This window comes from Coenobita brevimanus, chromosome 101, assembly GCF_032717465.1.
Source record: "Coenobita brevimanus isolate Jiangsu-jjx chromosome 101, ASM3271746v2, whole genome shotgun sequence".
Taxonomy (NCBI): domain Eukaryota; kingdom Metazoa; phylum Arthropoda; class Malacostraca; order Decapoda; family Coenobitidae; genus Coenobita; species Coenobita brevimanus.
This window is the reverse complement of record NC_137054.1, coordinates 24,671,457-24,690,728: the sequence shown is the minus strand read 5'-3', so window position 1 is coordinate 24,690,728 and position 19,272 is coordinate 24,671,457.

The following is a 19,272-nucleotide window of genomic DNA, read 5'->3' as shown; positions in this document are numbered from 1 at the left end:
AAAGCTTTCAACCCGCTCACCCTCTCCTCTTCCCATTCACCTTCTCTCCCACCCACCTGCCTCCTGCACCCTCTACTCCTCTCCTTGACCTTCCCTACCACCTACATAACACCTCAACCCTTACAACCACTCTCCTCGTTTACCTTCCCTCCCGTCAACCTAACCTCTCAATCCTTACATCATGTTCTCTTCCCTTTCGTCTTCCTTTTCGCCTGCTTAACCTCTCATCTCTTTCACTCTCTTCTCTTGTCTTCCCCTTCATCTTGCTTCTCGCTTATCTTTCAGCTGCTCTCTCTCCCCTTCCTCTCCGAGCCTTTACCCTCTCACTCGCCTAACCGCTCTCACCATATCTCTCATCTCTTCATTCACCTTCACCTTACTGTTCAGTCTCCCTCCCCCCTTCCGTCATTTTTTTTTTTCACTCTTTTTCAGTTTCTCGTACTTACTATTTCCATTTTTTTTGTTATTCGTGGCTCTCCAAATTCTCTCTTCTTCTTTTTCTTTTTTCTACACAGAAGCATCTCTTTGTGCGGCCATGATCTTCAGCCAACTCTAAGAATTTTATGATGTACCCATCAACTATTATCGTATCTGTTTAATTAGGCAGTCCCACAGCCATCATATCTCAAAGAATTTTAGGATGCATCCATCAACTGTAATTGTACCTGTTTAATTTGGCAGTCCCACAGCCATCATGAAGCAATTTGTGTGGATCGCTTGGCTTGTGAGGTAAAACTGAGAATGTCGAAAGCTTGAATGATGAGTTCAACGATATGCTTACCATATCACGAAATTCTGTTGACAGTTCCCCTAGATTACATTTTCTGGATCCCTCCGACCCCTGCGTTTTTGGAAAATATATCATTAATAATGATGACCATGATTATGATCTTCACTTCTTCCTGCCTTCATTCATAGTTCATATTCCTTGTCTTTCCCTTTCTCCTCTCCTCCTCTTCTGTCATTCCTTTCTTTCATATTCTCATTCCACTCTCTTCCTTCTCTCCAATTTTGATTTCTCCCTTTACCCTTTCTTTCCCCTATTCCCCTCTTCACGCATAGCCTCACTGTCCCTCTTCCCATGCTTCCTCCTTTCCATTTCCAATCCCTTCCTCTCTTTTACTTTTCCTTTCTCCTCCATTCCTCTCTCCCGCCCCCTCTTCTTTAGTTTCTCCTTTCTTCTTTTCTTCTATTATCCCATCCTCCTCCCTTCCATTCTCCCATTATCCCACACTAACATTCCCTTCTCTTCCTTTTTACCTCCCTACCACACTCCCATCCCTTTGTCTTAAAATCACGACCAAAACTCATGCATATTCGAGTTGTTGTTGAAAAAGCAGTAATAGAGAATTTAATTAGTTTCATGGCGAAGCCATACGTTTTGAACTATATATTACTAAACGAGTTGAAATTCTGGGTCAAAAGTTCAGATTTAATGCGCCTGGGAACGGTGGTAGTATATTTGTTAACGGAAGTTGTGGATGGGATGGTAATTATTTTATTGTTAGTAGTAGTAGTAGTAGTAGTAGTAGTCGTAGTAGAAGTAGTGGTAGTAGTAATTGCAGTAGCAGTAGTAGTAGCGCAGTTGTTGTTTATTTATGATCGCAGTACGGTTAACTAAAATTGTTGTTGCAATGATGGTGGTGGTGATGGTGTTAGTGGTGGTGGTGAAGAGGATACATGTACAGTACAGATGTAATGGCGATAGTGGCCACATTTGTTGTACTGAAAATGGTAATAAGAGTGACGGTAAGGATATTGCTGAGAATTATATCAGTGATAATGATATCAATGGTGAATGGTGAGTCAGGAGCTATTTTTATGATGGGGCTGGGGTAGGTTGGGTGAAGATATTGGAGTTTTCATGGCCCTGTAGTGATAAGTTTAACCCATTTGCCCCGAATGGTAGGTGGAGGAGACCATCATCCACTCACTTGGTGTAGTGCTGCCAACTTCTTCCCTAGGTGACTCTACAATAAGTGACAAGACGCCGAACGGTTTTCTATAAACATGGGACCCACTTACAACGCAGAGTGTCGGCCATATAACCAAATAACTGGGTGATGTGGAGCCACGTATGATGGCCCTGTTATCTTGTGTGGAGAAATGCAAACGTGGCGGTCGTCCAGAAATCAAGCTTCCACACTCTTCCCCGCGACATGCTGTGGTGAGGCGCTGTCTCCACCAGGAATTATTTCTTCACTGCACTGGATAGCCCTGCAGGGTTGGTTACTTGCCTGCAGTTGATGTATCTACTCGGCCAGACAGACTGGGACAACTTTGCTTCAACTACTACTACTACTACTACTACTACTACTAGTACCACCCCAAGGGACGTTCCTTGCGTTTTATCTTAGCTTTACACAACACGATATTATTCAGTACAAGGAAGACCTCTTGGGGTAATAGTATATGAAGCTATAAAAAGATAGTGAAGAGATTAGTATCGTAGAGATTGTAAATGGAGTGTAATTGGCTGCTACAGAGATTAACAGTTGTCAAATGAGGTTATGTAATCGACTAGAACTATACAAAGATATGTACCTGAAAAAAATGAATTAAAAACATATACGATAAAATATAAATTATTAATAAACACGACAACTGGAATACAAATAAGTTCTCTCTCTCTCTCTCTCTCTCTCTCTCTCTCTCTCTTTATATATATATATATATATATATATATATATATATATATATATATATATATATATATATATATATTGTTACATAGCCTATGATTTCATCATCCTTTGTGTAATTTTAACGCACAGTATGCTGCATGTTTCATCACGAGCGTGTTCTGCCTCAGTCCCCCCTTTCTACCGTTATAGTAGAGTAAGTCGTTCTTTCTGTTGTTCAGAGCGGGATTGTCGACTCTTTGTCCCCATGGCTTCATTTGCGCGTCCTTCTTACAAGTTGTATCAAGCTCTGCTGGCCCCTATATAATGAGCTCAGTCTCTGCATCATTGCCACTTAGATCTACTCCTCATTTTGCTCTCATCTCTGTCCTCCCCTGTACAGTTATTATTATTGTGAGTGTTCAGGAAGTCTCCAACCATCTAGCAGCTGTGTAATTTGAGTATAACTGTTGTTGCATGTTTTCTTGTGCTGTGTAGCATAGGGTTAATTCTTAGGCCTAGTGAGGCTTTTTTGTGAATTATGTAAAGGTTCTTTTTGTCAGTCATTTTTGATAATATTTTGTATCTGTAATAATTTATCTTGCATTAACTGAGCATTACCCAGTGTATTTTCATTTTATCAGGGCTGACTTAGATAAATTTACTCTTGCTAATTTCGTGTTAATAGAGGCTATTGCAGTTAACCATATATTTAACCTGTTTTTTGCCATTACATTATCCTTATGAGTCCTGAATGTTTTGTTGTTAGTTTGAGCATTAAACTTTAACATGTAATTTTACCTAACTCTTTGTTTTGAACCTGGAACTTTACGGGACAGTAGTGATTTTTAGTATTCTCACTTAAAGTGTACGTTATCTTTCTCTGTTCCGTAACATAAATTTGGCGACCTCTCATCAGGATATTCAGGACATTATCATAAGGATATTGTTTGATATTTTGTGACTGTTACTTATTCATGATGTCTACTATTACTACACTTGATGAAGCCAAAGATTTTTTGTCAAATGTGCAAACAGTGTGTGATGTAGAGAACAGAACAAAGAATGAACTTAAGCTTGTTGCTCAACAATTGGGAATTGCTGTTCGCTCTCATCATTCTAAAGATCAAATTGTTGACATGATTAATGAAAGCTTGTTTAATGTAACTCCTCCAAATGAGCAAACGCAGATTGAATTAGCTAAGTTACAGCTAGCCCTGCAGGAGGCAAAAGCTAAGGAGGCTGAATTTCAGGCAAATGCTCGTATTCAGGAGGCACAGATACAGGCACAAATTGAACTTGCCAGGATTCAGGCAGACCATGAGTATCGCATGAAACAAGGTGGAACTGGATCATCTAGCTCTGATGATTTTGATGTGGCTAAAAATGTTAAACTTGTCCCTCCTTTTAATGAATCTGATTTAAGAAAGTATTTTCAGTTGTTTGAGAGGGTAGCTACAGGTTTTAATTGGCCCAAGGAGTATTGGTCAGTACTCCTTCAAACTGTTCTCACCGGTAAAGCTCAAGTAACTTATGCATCTTTGCCTCAGGATCAATCTGATAATTATGATGTAGTTAAGAGCTTGATTCTTAAGGCCTATGAGCTTGTTCCTGAAGCCTATAGAGTAAAATTTAGGACAACTTACAAGCAAGATAAGCAATCCCATGTTGAGTATGCAAAAATCAAAGAAGATCTGTTAGAGCAGTGGTTAAATTCTAAGAATGTGGATTCTGATTTTGGTAAATTTAAGCAGATGATTTTGCTGGAGGACTTCAAGAGGTGTGTTAATAAAGATGTAAGCCTATATCTTGATGAGAAAAGAATAGATAATTTGTCTGATGCTGCAGTTTTAGCTGATGAATATGTTCTCACTCACAAGAGATATTCTAAAGAAAAAGGGAAAGCTGAGAGTAAGTACGTTGCCTCTACTCAGAGTACAGGTAACAGGAAAGAGAAAAAGGATGATGTTTCTCTGGAAGTAAATACCAGCTTCACCTCTAGACTTCAGAAAAGTAAATGTACTTATTGTAGTAAGCTTGGTCATACTACGGAGAAATGTTTCAGGAGACAGCGTGATGTGAACAAAAAGGAGTCTTTAAATATTCAGTCAATTGGTCTAGTGTCCACTCTTGAGAGTTCCCAGAATTCTTTAACTGAGTTAACTGAACCAGCTTTGAGGGGTAACTTAAATTCTCATGATGGAGCTCCTCTTTTGAGCAGTAACGTGGTGACACTCTCAAGAGTTCATGTGCTAATTTCCTGTCTGATGGTTTTGTCAGTCCTCTGGACAGTAATGACAGGAAATCAGTTAAAATATATCGTGATACAGGTGCTTGCCAATCCCTTATGCTGACCAGTGTTCTAGGCTCTAATGTTAATTCCTCTGATGAAACTGTAATCTTACAAGGTGTAAGGAATAATTACTTCTCTGTCCCTCTGTGCAGAGTGAATTTAGAGTCTGTTTTTGCTAATGGTTCCGTTATGGTTGGGTTGGTTGAGACACTCCCAATGTCAGGTGTAACTTTCTTACTTGGAAATGATATTGGTGGAAGTCAAGTGTGTCCAGCTCCTCAGTTGTCTAGTGAGCCAGTGGCTGCAACCCAGGATTGTGATGTCCCTGATGTGTTCCCTGCATGTGCTGTCACTAGGGCTAAGTCTAAAGTTACTGGTGATTTAGAGGATAATGATGATGATGATGTTATCCTAGCTGACACTTTTCTTGCTAATTTGGACCACTCACCAGATGAGGCAGTACCCCGTAGTGTTGATAATTTGTCTCGTCAAGAGTTGGTTGAGTTGCAGGTTGCTGACCCTGAGTTGAAAGGTCTAGCTAACTCTGCTTGCAGTGAGGAAGAGTCAGCTGGTGCTTCTACTTGTTATTATATAAAGTCAGGAGTACTTATGAGGAAGTGGAGACCCCCAGCAGCATCAGCCGACTGTGAATGGGAGGTTGTATATCAAGTTGTCATCCCTCGTGTTTGTAGGCAGGATATCATTAGAGTGGCTCATGATTCCAGTTTGGCAGGACACCTTGGAGTGAGGAAGACTGTGGCACACATTTTGAAACACTTCTACTGGCCAGGTATCTTCAGGGATGTTTCCTGGTATTGTAAGTCTTGTCACACCTGTCAAGTTGTGGGGAAGTGTAATCAGACTGAAAAGGTTGCACCTCTAGTTCCCATTCCTCCTTTTGAGGCGCCTTTCACCCGTGTGTTGGTGGATATTGTGGGCCCTCTTCCTAAGACTTCTTCAGGATTTTCTTATGTGTTGACCCTGATTGATATGGCTACTCGTTATCCTGAAGCCATTCCACTTAGAAATATCTCAGCAAAGAACGTGGTTAAGGAAATGTTAGGATTCTTCACAAAGTTTGGTCTGCCCAAGGAGGTACAGTCAGACCGGGGAAGTAATTTCATGTCAAATGTTTTCAAGCAGTCTCTGAAAGAGTTGGGCATCACCCAGATCACGTCTTCAGCTTACCATCCCCAGACTCAAGGAGCGTTGGAGAGATATCATCAAACACTCAAATCGATGCTCAAGAAATACTGTTTGGAACATCAGAAAGACTGGGATAAAGGTCTTCCATTCGTTGTGTTTGCTGCAAGAGAATCTCCAAATGAATCACTGGGCTTCTCACCTTTTGAACTACTGATTGGCCATGAAGTAAGAGGACCCCTTAAGTTACTCAACGAATGCTGGCTGTCGGAGGAAGATGACGTCAACCTGCTGGAGTATGTGATGAAGTTCAAAGAACGGCTGTCCACTGCTTTACAGCTGGCGAGAGAGAATTTAGGAGCTGCTCAGGAGAAGATGAAGACTTGGTATGATAAGAAGTCCAGGCTACGCCACTTTCAGAAAGGAGATCAGGTTTTGATTCTGCTACCAGTGCATGGGCAACCTCTTCAAGCCAAGTTTAGTGGTCCTTATTTCGTGGAGAAGAAACTCAGTGATGTCAACTATGTCATCGCCACACCAGATCGTAGAAAGAACAAGCAACTATGTCACATCAACATGCTAAAGTTATATCACAGGTGGGACGAAAATAATCCAGTCTGCACTGTAGCTGTTCCACCCGAGTCTGCAAGTGAAGCTCTCCCATGCAGTATGAGCCTGAGTGATAGTTTGGGGAAGAATCCTGATATCATGAATGATCTCCAGACTAAGCTTTCTCATCTACCTCCCAAGGAAAGGCAGGAGTTTTCAGCATTACTGCAGGAGTAGCCGGAAGTGTTCCATGCCACTCCAGGAAGAACCACTGTGTTGATGCATGATGTCGATGTTGGAGACGCAAAGCCAATTAAATTGCCTCCTTACCGTGTGAACCCAGTGAAAGTTCCTCTCATCGAGAAGGAGCTTGGCTACCTGTTGGACCACAAGATGATTGAGCCCTGTCAGAGCGAGTGGAGTTCTCCTGTCACTCTAGTCCCTAAGCCAGGTGGGTCACAGCGGCTTTGCATTGACTACAGATGTGTTAATCAGATAACCAAAACAGACACTTACCCTCTCCCTCGCGTGGAAGATTGCATAGACAAGATCGGAAAGGCTAGGTACATAAGTAAGTTTGATTTGTTAAAGGGATACTGGCAAGTACCTATGACTGAACATGCTAGGGAGATCTCATGTTTTGTAATACTAGGAAAGAAAATGTTATTGCAGATTGCTTATCTAGACTTTAGACAGATTGTTTTAGAGTAATAAGAAATTTCCTTTGTAAATTTCTTTTTCTTTGTGGGGAGGTGTTACATAGCCTATGATTTCATCATCCTTTGTATAAATTTAATGCACAGTATGCTGCATGTTTGATCACGAGCGTGTTCTGCCTCAGTGCCCCCCTTCTACCGTTATAGTAGAGTAAGTCGTTCTTTCTGTTGTTCAGAGCAGGATTTTCAGCTCTTTGTCCCCATGGCTTCATTTGCGCGTCCTTCTTACAAGTTGTATCAAGCTCTGCTGGCCCCTATATAATGAGCTCAGTCTCTGCATCATTGCCACTTAGATCTACTCCTCATTTTGCTCTCATCTCTGTCCTCCCCTGTACAGTTATTATTATTGTGAGTGTTCAGGAAGTCTCCAACCATCTAGCAGCTGTGTAATTTGAGTATAACTGTTGTTGCATTTTTTTCTTGTGCTGTGTAGCATAGGGTTAATTCTTAGGCCTAGTGAGGTTTTTTTGTGATTTATGTAAAGGTTCTTTTTGTCAGTCATTTTTGATAATATTTTGTATCTGTAATAATTTATCTTGCATTAACCCCTTAACCGCGGGGCGTCACTTTCGTGACGCTTGGGAGCAAGGGATCATACCGCGGGGCATCGCTTTTGTGATTCTGTGTTATTTTGAATTCACCCGGGCTTCCAAGTGGTGGCTTGTATCATCTATCAATACTTCCAATGTCCAACACTAGTCAGCACTCCTAATTTCATCTGTACTCCCATCCATTGTTGACAATTTAGCAATTTCTCCCCGTTCTTGACTCCCCTCCCTACCCCCCCTCCATTATCCTATCCTCTTGCCTGCCCGGCTGTGCTATGCTAAGTAAATCTTCTCTGGAATTTTTCACTTATTTCATCCATTGAAATAAGCCCTATGCCCTATTCTTATACCAAATAATATATACAAGAAAGAAATAAGGTAAGTGAGAGTGCCATAACCTGGAATTGGCTGATTATCACCTGACAACACCTCATGTGCACTCGTTCGCTAACTTTCGCTGTTTATTTCCCCTTGAAATATGCCGTATAATCTATTTTCGTAATAAATATACATATAAGGAGGGGAGAAGCCTAAGTGATATTTACATTCACTTTGAACTACTTAATTTATAATGTATTGTCTAGATTTCCTGCCAATCATTTCACTGCTATATATTAGCTGCTGTCAAGAGGCAAACGTTGGCAGTAATGAATTTTCCTAGGTAGGCCACCACCCCGGCCCACCCTTATCAGTTCACTCTCATCTTCCAATGTGGAGCTACATCTGTTTGCTCTTGCTAACTTCAGGGACTTTTCACCCCCATGCAAAGGGCCCTGTGACCTTTACCCCCTATTAAACCTCGTGTGGAAAGAGGTAAAGGGCTGACAATTGATAAAAAAGTGACTACGATCTTTCTATTGAGTAAAACAGTGCAAGTGGAACTGTAAATAATGTGTAAGTAATGTGTGAACAGCAAGTGAAAGTAATGAATGTAAATATAAGTGAACAGTGGAAAATAGTTTTATAAGTTACTTCAAGTGACAGTGCATAACACAGTGTAAATAAAATAGAAATGTAAATAACGTAAATAAAATAGAGAACGTAAATAGAAATGTAAATGAGTAGTAGTATAAGAATACGAGTATATACCCTAGGAGTAATGAAGGTGAAAGTTTCACTCGAGCATGTCTGAATACTATGAGTTATGAGAGTGAAGGAGAAAGTGACATTCACTCTCAATGCTAGTATACAGGACGAGAAAGTGAATGCTACTTATTTTACTGAAAAAAATTGAATCCCTACAGTGACAATAAACTAATACTACTGAAGGAAACTTATGGATAAAGACTGTAGATATATATAAGTGTTATATAGTAATAGAAATATAAAGTGTGAGGGGTTTTATGAATAATAAATGACAGAATACCAACAGCGAACTAGCGCAAGTGGGAAGGTCATACGCGCGCTCGTAATTTTCATTGCTTTCACAGTGGTTTTTATTTGGAGTATGGATCCCAAACTATTTGATAATCATAGAGTAGTGTTTATAGTGTTAATATCTGGCTGTGGTAACCATATTACGGGTTGTCGGGAAGTGTAAAGTGGAGACTTCGTTACCCAACTTCAGAGGTCTCCACAAGTCCTACGGTAATGGACGAAGGCTCAACAAACATCCTAGGAGAAAGCTGAAGGTATGTGCCATATGCTTATGTAATTTTAATATTCTAGGACTAATAACTGATTTTTGGCAAATATTTTTTGAGAGTCTGTCGGAGCCCGAATAACCCCGCTGGAGACGCAAAACATTGGGAAACATGCCCGCGGTGTAAGGGTTAACTGAGCATTACCCAGTGTATTTTCATTTTATCAGGGCTGACTTAGATAAATTTACTCTTGCTAATTTCGTGTTAATAGAGGCTATTGCAGTTAACCATATATTTAACCTGTTTTTTGCCATTACATTATCCTTATGAGTCCTGAATGTTTTGTTGTTAGTTTGAGCATTAAACTTTAACTTGTAATTTTACCTAACTCTTTGTTTTGAACCTGGAACTTTACGGGACAGTAGTGATTTTTAGTATTCTCACTTAAAGTGTACGTTATCTTTCTCTGTTCCGTAACAATATATATATATATATATATATATATATATATATATATATATATATATATATATATATATATTTATATTTATATATATATATATATATATATATATATATATATATATATATATATATATATATGACAGACACACACACTTACACAGATACATTATCAATTTTTGGGCATCGGGTGGCCCGGCACCTCTTTTAATCCGGACAGAATTAAGAAAGAGCATTTGATATTCCTGCACCCCTGCACCCACCAAACTAGTTTACCGGGTGGCCACAGGTAAAGAGAAAGAGAGAGAGAGAGAGAAGGGGGATCCCCAAAATTCATTATCAAAAAATTTCGAAAGTGCTTTGCATTATTTTAGTTGCACTCAAAGAAATTCTGAATTTTGCTGAATTTCATTCATTCTCATTAATAACTTTTACCGCTGTCACATGATCATTGCATTACTCTAGACTGAGACAAAGCTGTGGGTAATGATACATCACGGCTTTTTTCAATTTATATTAGTATTCATAAAACGTTACAGAATCTTACATTAATAACATTCAGTTTAAATAGATATAAGATTATAAGTTAGCTGGAATTACTATATTAACCCGCCACATCCCGGCAAATTTTTCACCACTGCCCCACCCCCAATCCCAGCAGATTTTCGTTTTTTTTTTTTTTTGGGGGGGGGGCTAAAATCTCTGCTTTTTATGAGAAACATCGAAAATTCACAGAGTGCCTAGTTGAGTTTAGAAATACCAAATACAGGTAACAGTACCCCCACTTTGGTACTGTGTTCTCTCAGGCCTGGCTCCAGAGAAGACATTTTCTTGGGAGGGGTAACTATTCCAAATCATTCATTATATGTAAATATTTATATATTTGGTACCAATTTATATGTAGTACAAGAGTATATTGGTTTTCACACAATAATATAGGCGATGTAAGCATTGTTCACTCACCAAAAACATCAACATATGGCATCTTCCTTTATAACATTACCGCCTCATCACTTCTGCTTGTTTCTTCCTCTAACTTCTTTCTTCCTTTGTCCTCCACCTCAGGAATCACTTTTGCTTTGAATTTCGTCATTGGAGAGACCATGGTGCGATGTGTCTATACTGGCCAAGTCACTGCTAACAAGTGAGTTGCTGAGAAAATGGCGTGCGGGGGGGGGGAGCAGGGGTCAGGTGGGGCCAGGCATTATCCCCACCTGGGGTTGGGTAGAGGAAGGTCTCCCACATATGCCTACCAAAAATCACCCATGAAACTTTAAAAATGAGCAAATGACGGACCTCACAGTTGCAAAACGTATGGATACGTTGTCAGGTGTCACCATGGCAAAACGTGGCAACATATCCATACGTCGTCAGGATGCCTTGGGTTAAATGAGTTCAGTTAGATACCATAACCTAACCTAATGGCATTACATCAGCCGGGCCATGTTGTACATTCAAGAACATTTTATCATATTCTGGTTTGTTCTAGACAGCCACACCCACTCCATATATACAGTAAATGATAAGCCACAAGCCATTCATCAGTTATCGGATATTTTCACCACTGATTACTTCGTCTCAAGTTGAGTATATTAAAACACCATCTCCAACGAACCCCGACTAAATAAGATACTGGTAAAACTCTTAGATTGTCAGGCTGATATTATGGTGAAATACTGAGTACTGTTACATCATGTAGGAACTAAACACTGTAACTAACCATATTGTTTGATCTCTTTCTAAGTTTTTATTTGTGGACTTATTTATCCCTGTCATGGCATGTGAGACCCGAAAACCGGATGTGTGGATGATTGGCTTTCTGACCCGAAAATCATCTTCCATCTTGGGCAGAAGTCCTGCAGCAGTATTTCAAGCTATAACAGTGCAAAACATGGGAAGTAAAGAGTGCAGCAACTCAAGCTGTTTGAAAGACAACGTGAATCTGGGAGAAGGCGTGAATCTCAACTGCAGAGGAGTGGAATACCATTTCTAAGTTGGAAAAGGTGAAGCAGTACTGGTCTATCCTTAAGCCATGGAGAGCGACGATGGTTCTGTAGCTAACTGCTGCCAAGCGACGACTTGGCTGAAATTTCGAGTCTTACAGAATTGAATGAAACACACATCATAGTCTTGGAAATGTTCGAGCACATCCGGCAATATATATATATATATATATATATATATATGACCACATAAAGTCACATGGTGGTGAGATAAAATGGCCAGAAGATGAACAGCTGCTGGCGCGAGCAACGAACCACATACGGTGAGTTGTGAGGAAGGGCATTGTCTGGGAAAAACCAGCCTATATGGGCAAGGGTCACGTGATTACCGCATCATCAACTCTGTCTGTCTGTCTCTCTCTCTAACCACGATAAATTACCTTACACACTGCCGACAAAGCATACATTATTATAGTTTACTGGTAACTCTCTCTCTCTCTCTCTCTCTCTCTCTCTCTCTCTCCGAAAAATGCCCTTTATCTCTCTCTCTCTCTCTCTCTCTCTCTCTCTCTCTCTCTCTCTCTCAAACTACGATAAATTAACTTACGCACTGCCAACAAAGCATACATTATTATACAATTTACTCGTACCTCTCTCTCTCTCTCTCTCTCTCTCTCGTTTTGTGTGTGTGTGTGTGTGTGTGTGTGTGTGTGTGTGTGTGTGCTGATCCCCTTTATCTCTCTCTCTCTCTCGACTCTGATAAGTCCCAAATGAGGCCTATCGCTCTCAGTGGGTTAAGGGAAGAACTCGTTGATCTACACCACAGACAAAGAGAGAAGATGAGTTTCAACCAAGTCTTTGTGATATAATTGATTGAGACTCTTCAGCTGATTAACTAGTGGAGAGCGACAATCGTTCTTTAGGTACAGTCTCCAGCAAAAATCGAGTGACCGGCTTGAATGAGCAGGTTGGTATATGTGGCACCGCCGCATCCCTAGTTTCACTCCTCCCTCGTTCCCATTTATTCGTCTAGGCACCGCCGCATCCCTAGTTTCACTCCTCCCTCGTTCCCATTTATTCGTCTACCCTCCACCCTCCCCACATCCAAGGGTAAGAGAGTCAGGCCTACTCGCACTGTCTCAACCACTCTTCCATCATCCATTTGTCTTGGGAAATAATGGTTTCGTTATGATAACGAATAAAAACACATTACACAGTATTTTACTCAATAGTATACTTATTTATAAGCCACGATCTGAACACAGGGTAATTTAGTAATATATTCGTAAGACAGTGAGGTCTCATCATACAATTTATTATTTTGACGGTTTCATCCAGTCAGTGTGTAACATTAATATAACTTGGCCAGTATATATATATTTTTTTTTTATGTGTCCGACTCTGAGCATAGGCTTCACAGCCTGCTCTCAAGGCCCCGTAGTCCTCCTACATACCATACACCTCTCCACATGTCACCACTTCGGCACTAACACCCACCGTCCATATTGAATACATGCTAGGGCTGTCTCATACAGGACTGGTGTATTGGTATTAGCGGGGGTACTTTTATGACATGTCGGCGGGTCTTCTGGTAGATCAGGAAAGTCTGCTTTTATGAAATTCAAATACCCTATAACAGCAGCTGTACTGGATACGATGGAAACAAGAATATTTGCCAAAGGACTGAAGGAAACCTATGATCATGTACAGAACATAAGGATAAAGCTGGCTAAACAGAATGTGAAATCAGTTACTGTGGGCCCCATAAAAATGATCGTTGGGTCAGATTACTGTGGAAGATTCCTACATAGGACTTTCAAGAAGAATATAGTACAGATGTTCAAGAGTTCAGGAGGTACCCTTAATATGGGTCAATTGCCTTTTCTGAAACATGCCAGTGGAGAGGCCAAACTGGTAGTTTCAGTCTTTGTAACCCCACACATTCATAAATGGTAACTAGAATAGGTGCAGAATTAGAACCTACCCAAATAATTGACTTATTGGATGACAAAATTGAACCTGTACACAAACTGTGGCATGTTGTAAATGACATTGGTGAAACTGTATCTACCTGACACGTGCCTCTCTAAATCTTAATTTGTATCTAAGATTGCATATAACTTTAATATAAGCATTCCCTCTTTGTATTTGTTTTGAGCAGTTTAACAGTATTTTTCTTGTTTCTGCAATAAATTTAAAATAGTTATATGCTCCACTGAGTAGAAAGCCATATATTAACCAACAAAACCTAAGCACAGTGTTTTATTACATTCTGTAATCTTATCATTTAGGTGATTCATTGTGAGTAAATGATCTGTAGTTGAATACCCGCTTTGGATTCCCGCCTGCTCACGTTTTTTTTTTTTTTTCCAAGTTTCTTGTTATTCTGTTCATATGACTAGTAGGGATTGTAAATAACTGATAATAAGCTAATAGTTCGATAATTGTTGAATTCTTTCGAGTTGTCTTTCTTGTAAATCAAGATAACTATTGCATAACACTATGTTGGGGAATTTCTTTCGTTTTCCTTTGAGTAAAATAAGTGGGCAAGCCAGTTTTGAACTTTTACCTCGTCATCCCACAGCAAATGTGTTATTATTCCATGTTCTCTTGGGTTATATCCTCTTTTCATATGTTTAAGAGAAGAAATTTTCTTCCTTTGGTGTTTTCTCTTATGTTTAACTTGTGTCACCTGAAAATACACCTATGCATACTATTGTCTTTGATACAGTTCTTCTTAAAAATTCTTCAGTTCTCTTCACTTTCTCCTCTCTGTACATAATGAATTCACCATGCTTGCCTTTTAGTGATATAATTTGTTGATCTCCTAGTGCCACTTAGCTTTGGACCTGTTTCATTTTTTTTTTTTTTTTGTTCATTGTTTCTCTGATCTGAACCAATTTTCTCTTTTGTTTTTCTTCTTTCTGTCTAATGTTGATAAACTTCTACTCCTCCTATTTCATCTTTCTCTTTTTTTTCTTTTACTTTCATCAGCTTTTAATATAGTTGTTCTTGTTATAAAGCAAAAGGATTTGCCAGAGACAATATAGTATTGGTTCAAAGTGGTACAATTACCCAGGAATTTGTTCTAGTTTTCTTCTACATAGCCATTATTATTAAAAAATTAAATACTACTGCATTTAACTTTTATGGACAAATAGAATGTAAACACGTATAAAAATTCCCAATAATTATAGGACTATTCCAGGTACAGTACATGACTGTGCATGCATTGGATGGTGATGTGAAAAATGAAAGATCTTATTTCTAGATAAAATGAATATTTGACTTTAGTTTTTATTTAAAACTAAAATTAACTTATTAACCCACTGCGTCCAGGTGACATGTGTAAGTGACAGCCTGGGGACGTCTTGGTGGCAAGTATACATTATCTAGTGTTTTGCGGCATTGTTTGAATATTCCGCTGGTTATTTTAACCATACACAGCCACTGGCAATCCTACTGCATGCATCCAAGTCAAGCTCCAGTTACCTGCCTATATCTTTAATTAATAGACCTACGCAAAAATTTTCCCCGTGTCCAGATCCTTGGCTGACCACCCGCAGCTGCTGACTTCAACATCAATGAAGTCCAAAGGCCAGAAAAGAAAAGGCCTTACTTATAGTGTGATAAAGAGAGAACTCACGATGACATTATCACCAATTGTGAGTGGAGAAAGTGTCTCTTCCTCTGAAGAGAGTGACCGCCATGATGAGTGTTGATATTAATGCATCACATGAGGAGGGTGGATCATGTGAGTCCTCCACTGTGTGCCCATCGTTTCCTCTGTACGTTTATCTGCTATTTCTGATGATGGGAATGGTTCAGAGGGTACTGACGACCCTGGAAGAGGAAGTAGTGAGTGGAGAAAGGGAAAGGGTGGAGGAGGGAGGGAGGAGAAAGCACGGTGAGGCAAAAGTCGCACCACCACTGTGTATTTATGTGTATAATGGAAGTAGAAACATTAGAAATCAGTGCCTTATTTATTATTGAAAGCTTTTATGTGTGTATATTTGTTACTGTGTGATGAAAAGTACAAATCACAGGGGAAAAGATCCATTATAGTGGAAAATATAGTGGAGAGGAGAAAGGGAGGAGGTGGAGGAGAGAGGAGGAAGCGAGTTGGGGCAAGCCTTGCACCACTGCTGTGTCTACTTAATTATGAATAATGGAATCAGAAAATTTGTTTCATGATAAAGTCAGTGCCTAATTTTTTACAGAAAGTTTTCGTGTATATTTATTATGATGAAAAAGTACAAATCACAGGGGAAAAAAATCTGTTGTATAGAAAATATTTTCGATTGTGGACAGTATGTGAATAACTACTTTGTTCAAAATATTGTTCTTAGGTTTTAAGTAGTAGTAGTAGTAATAGTAGTAGTAGAAGCAGCAGTAGTAGTTGTTGTAGTAGTAGTAGTAGTAGTTGTAGACATAGTGGTAGTTGTTGTTGTGGTTGTGCTAGTAGTAGTAGCAGTTGTGGTAATGGTAGTTGTAGTGGTAGTAGTAGTTGTAGTAGTGTAGTTGTAGTGGTAGCAGTAGTTGTAGTAGTAGTAGTAGTAGTAGAATTTGCAGCAGTTGTAATACAGACACTTCTAGCGGCACACCGGTGCTAGAATCAAGCGGCAGTGCAAGCCAGACATACATCTGTAATTCACCGGGTCGGTCAGGATCACTTGATGGTCGTGATTGTCAGCTTTTTACCCTCCCGGAAGGGAGCTGAGAGCTCATATAGTCCGATCTAAGGGCAAGGCTGTGACCTTCACACATGCACACACCCGTCCCCTTGCTCAAGGGGGACAGTAACCACCCACTTCGTCAGTGAAACTTTTTGCAACCTGAGCGAGGCGCGAACTCCCGTCCACCAGTTGGCAAGCGAGAGCGTTACCACTGCACCAGCGAGCGGTGTGTGTGTGTGTGTGTGTGTGTGTGTGTGTAAGGCACTGGTGGTGGAATGATGGAGCGGTGGTGAGGCAAGCAGGCTCACGGGCCTGTACCTGAAGCAGCCTGCTTCAAGGTCGTTGCTATGGTTACCGGACACACAGCAGCAATTACGTCACACTTTTGAAAAACTATCTATCTATCTATTGCCAGACGCCTCAATCCCGTTTGGGGTGGCCACAAACAAATCGCCTCCACGTCGCCCTGTCCCCCGCCATTTCACTGCCCTGCTACCAACTCACACCCCCCTCTCTCATATACCTCTCCACCCCATCCCTCCATCTCATCCTCGGCCTCCCCCTCCCTCTTTCCCCCTCCACCTCACTCACATACACTCTCTTCGTCAGTCTCTCATCCTCCATCCTCTCCACATCGCCAAACCACCTCAGTTTTCAAAATATTTGAAAAACCTACACAGAAATGGTGTTTGTGGTGGATTGTGGTCGTCTGGAATTATTATTATTTTAGAGGGCTAGTCTAAGCCTTATTTGTGTCACAGCATCTCTGCCACGCATATGGACACGGGCAAAAAACAAAAACAAAAATTGCCCGCTTTCCCCACTCACTCTCTCTGACTGCATGCACTTCACGGACAATCTGAGGCCATCAGCTCGATGTTGAAGGATTGGTGACTATTATGACACTTATTATTATTATTATTTTTTTTTTTGGTTAAGTATTAGCCGAGATATGGAGATTTAAAAAATGACAATTTTCTTAGAAATGCCCGTGTGGGAGAAGGGTTGGCGGAAATAAATGCCGGATGCAATGGGGTTAAGTTAGACCTTCCTTGTAAATTTCATGAAGTAATTCATTGTATTTTAGTAATAGTAATTAAATAATATTTGGCATCTCTGAATCCAATAAAAGAGAAAGGAAACACCATTTTCAGTTGTTTAAGTCAGTTAGCTAAGGGGAGAGCACTGTATATACTGCAGGACACTTGCATATGATCCATGCAACTCAACCAAGACAGCCAGCCCGTTATTATCTTTCAGTCCGACTTATCTAGCTATGTATCCTTTAACATTTGGCCAAATCAAGGGGAGCTAGCTAGGATAAAGGAGATAATAATAGGTGAGTGAGGGTGTCAGTTTACACGCCATTCAAGCAAAGAGACTCCTATTATTTTCATTTTAACATATGTTTCCTGGTAGAAGAATACCCTCAAAATTTCTGACATATAGTAGGATTCACGCAGGGCACTGATGGCCACTCCACATGAGGGTTTGTCCACAGGTGGAACATCATAGTTTTCACGTGGCACATAAAATTTTGTGCAGTAGAAGAACTACACCTGGACCAGAGTTTATTGAGGGTAGGACCCCCAGGGTTCATCCCTCTGTCTCCCCCCAAATAATATTTTTTTTCTTTCCCCTTACAATATTGTAGAGATGTGTGAAACTACTTATGGTGTCCTTTGTCTTGTTTTAGGTTCGTCTCATGCCCATATATATTTTAGGCCCATTATGTGTTTTGAATTTTATTGTATCCTTTTCAGATGGTATTGTATAATTTACAAAACACTTTCAGTAGTAAAGAGGTGAATGAAAGTTATATGTAACCCATGGATTGCAGTGGACTGTTTACTACATATATTGGCGATATAAACAATTTAGAGACCATTGCAAAATGACTTCATATGTATATTGTCATCTTGGAAAATATATTATATACCTTGCATAAAATATTTTTGCTCACCTCACCGCAGTAGTGGAGTTGTTGTGGTCGAAATTATCCCAGTTGTGGTAAACTGGTTACTATACGAGCCCCAGCGAGTTTGAGTGTAGTCTATTAAGCAATTACATGAGTATAACGTGCTACTTTAGTTTATTTAGTTTTTCTCTTCTCTCCATCGGCCACTGTTGGCCATGTACTCGATTTTGTAGTAAAAAATCGGTTTTTGTTGACAGGTTTGAGCCTTGTTTTTTTCGGTGCTAACGCCATGGTACATGAATCAGGATGTGCATGAATATCGTTCATAGTCGCTACTGATCCTCTATTATGGCACTTAACTTTGGGGGTGATGATGGGAGATGGTAAAATGCTTAATATCTCATAAAAACTGCCTGATGCTACAACCACGAGAAACTTCGAAATGTGAAGTTAAAAATCACGCTTATAATATTTATGTCGCATACCTCTAGAATTGACTCATATGGGATAAGTTGTACACCATGGGTTAACTCTCCAGCTGGAAAAGATACTCATGTGTTAAATATCATCGCCACATGGTTGCAAGGGCAATCATAAAATACGTCCTGAAGTAAATGGATTAACAGCTGCCTTCTATGTAAACCTGAAGTAATTAAACCTTTACTGTGTTAAACACAATCCTTAGCCCACCACACACCACTGGCGGGAGAATCCGTTTCCCTGGTCGTTATTTACCTAATTTGACTCCATTCACTCATCAGCTCACAAAGGTTTAAGTGACTCTCCCTTATAGCTGAGTCAACTCTCTCTCTATTCAGTT